The 2,832-nt window shown below is 43.0% G+C and overlaps 1 long non-coding RNA gene across 1 annotated transcript in view; it reads left to right on the plus strand.

Moving 5' to 3' along the window:
* The window catches only part of LOC109510314 (uncharacterized), a 7,666-nt gene extending 4,884 nt beyond the window's left edge, over positions 1–2,782 (plus strand). The window contains exon 4 of the long non-coding RNA XR_002167105.1: positions 2,365–2,782. This is a non-coding gene — a long non-coding RNA (uncharacterized LOC109510314). The remainder of the gene's footprint in view (positions 1–2,364) is intronic.
* The last annotated feature ends 50 nt before the right edge of the window (positions 2,783–2,832 follow it).

The raw sequence follows: 2,832 nt of genomic DNA on the forward strand, positions 1-2,832 counted from the left end.
ACATTGGTGAGTAAATGAATTTTATTTTCCATTTCTTCTTGTCATTTTATTTCGTTAGTATTAAATTAATGGTAACGAAATAAAATGACAAAGATACAAAAATGTATCAAATAAATCTGCTCACCTGCAATTTATAATGGCGCATTGTAGTCACCTTCGTGCACTATAGTTCGTTCAATCTCACCTGCTCAACATCGTCAGTTTTTTGCTGTTGTATAGCCGACTCTCAAAATGCAAATGATCTGTTTACTTTATTTTCAAAGAATAGTTTGTTTTGTTATTGTGTGGTTGGTGTCTTATATGAAACTGCAACATTGCACAATTTATTGGACAGACTTGTTTAAGTTCACACAGCGTAATTTGGGTGGCATTTTATTTAGTATTTTAAATCATCTTTTTATTTTTGACAATATCTGTAAATTTAGTTTTCTGCTCTTAATTGTGAATGCATACTTGATGGTTTTAAATGCTCCTGAAATTAAGTGCTGCTTGACGAGCCGAAATTGTGTTAATGTATGTGACGTCACTGAAGGCCTAAGGTTGAAATGCACGGCCCGCCACTGATGCAACCCATTTGGGTCCACAATATGCACAATACATACAGTATAATAATGACTGAATGACTTTCATAGTTTATTAATTGACAAACCCAAATTAAAACGTGAAAGTCAAATTGTTTGTTGTTCCGCCAAGAGAAGATGTGAGTGATATGTTTGACCAAATGCAACGTCCTTCAGTTCTACCGTTAGTGGGAGCGTGCGCCAAGGCAACATTGCTGTGTAATCCTAACCACATTGAGTACCTGCCTAATAATGCCTTGAAATGAGATTCCCTGCTTGTCAGCACCTTCTCAGACAGAACATAATGAAATTGGTTTTGACACCAAGATATACTTAAGAGAGTAAAAAAAAAAAAAAAGTCAACAACAGGAACAACAGATTGATTTTCCAAACTGCTTGATATTGACAGAGCCTAGCTGGATGATGTAACCAGGTGTGATTACACATTCTGTGTGTGTGTGTGTGTGTGTGTGTGTGTGTGTGTGTGTGTGTGTGTGTGTGTGTGTGTGTGTGTGCGTGTGTGTGTGTGTGTGTGTGTGCAGTATATACACAGCCATCCATGCATGTGTGAATGCCTGGCCCAGCATCCGTGTATTTACATCATGTGTCAGATTACTGTATGGAGACGCTATTGGATGATATGATAAGCTTGGAAAATTGAAAAGAATTGGGTCATAATGGATGTTAATTAGTCGAATTGTTTGAATATTATTTATTAAATGTCAGGTCAGTGTGTATGTGATTCAGGTATAACATCATCCTTTCCTGTGGTTTTCCCTATTTACCATCAAGATGGAAACTATTTTTAACTTTTAACCTTTGAAATGGTCTTTCGAGAGAATGACCATATAATTAACTACTTGAATAACTTAATGCTAATGGGGCAAAAGAAAGTCAACTACAGTGAAATTAGATGGGAAGAACGAAACAGCAACAAAGGTCTTTGAGTAGGGTAACAGTGCAGGCAGATTAGAGATTGGATTTGTCTTCATACACACAAAATGCCACCGCTAAACAAGTCGACACACTTTTCTTTGAAACTGCTGAAAACAAACACGTGCACATTAACACAATTCTCAATAGTACGGTACTCTTCTATCCATATTTCAGCAGGTCACAAAAGGGCGGCACCACTGTTGCCAGGCAGGTCATGACAGATGTACTGAAAGATAGATAGATCGATAGATAGATAGATAGATAGATAAATAGATAGATATATGTGCTACAGAGCTAACCTCATTGAGTGTGCAGACAGGGAACTAACTTACAGTCTGGGTGCGGGCACTGACTCAGTTTCCAGGGAGAAAGAGGGGGGATCACATCTGGACCACAGCCCGACTGAGAGGGGCGGGCCATGGCATACTCACTTGAATGAATCATTGGCCTAACACACACACACACACACACACACACACACACACACACGCACACGTACGCACGCACACGTATGCACGCACACACCGTCATCCCATGTACCCTTCCCCACAGCACGTCGCACCCTGCAGCACCCAGCGCCATACAGCTGCCGACCCCACCCCCCTTTTACAGCGGTTACCGTGTACTCAACCCGGGCAGCTGCACGCACGCCGTATCAAATTTTCATTTCACGTCCTGCACAGTTCCCAAATGTACTCAAATAATAGCAGAAGAAAATGTATTTCCTGTGTGTTGCCTTTGCATTTGTGCATGTCTGAAATTCAAAAATTCTAAGTAGCGCCTCTGGTCATCTTTGTCCATGTTGAAATATCAACCCGCAATGAAATGACATTTGCACTGACATTTCTACCACTGTTTTCCTTCACAGATGGTGTTAATGTCTTTGGTAATGCCTGGCGTGCAGCAAGGCCTCCTGAGAAGAACTTTGCCCCTCAGCCTAAGTGTGCGCGCGCCTCCGAGCGCCCACACACGCATGCACACACACTGCAAGGCAGTCAATGGCGCTCCAGTGTGGTGCGCTGATTGCGTTGGTCAATGTGCTCCACTGTGTGACTGCATGCCCCCAAGACTGAGGCTGAGTCTAGACACGAGTCAGCCAAGCCGTCCTGCTGACCTATATCCTACAGTTACACTAAGCGAGAGACGCAGGGAAAACAGGGAGAGAGGGGACGAGCGAGCGAATGGAGAGAAAGATGGGGGGAAGACACGAGAGATGAGAGTGCGGGGAGTGAAAGGCTGCCACTGAGCACGAGAATAAATTGAGGGATGGGGAAGCGATAGAACGGGAGACGGAGGGAGCAAACGTGCAGACAGGGAATCGGTGTGGGGGGGTGGG

This window comes from Hippocampus comes, unplaced genomic scaffold (assembly GCF_001891065.2).
Source record: "Hippocampus comes isolate QL1 unplaced genomic scaffold, H_comes_QL1_v1.1 scaffold147, whole genome shotgun sequence".
Lineage (NCBI taxonomy): Eukaryota > Metazoa > Chordata > Actinopteri > Syngnathiformes > Syngnathidae > Hippocampus > Hippocampus comes.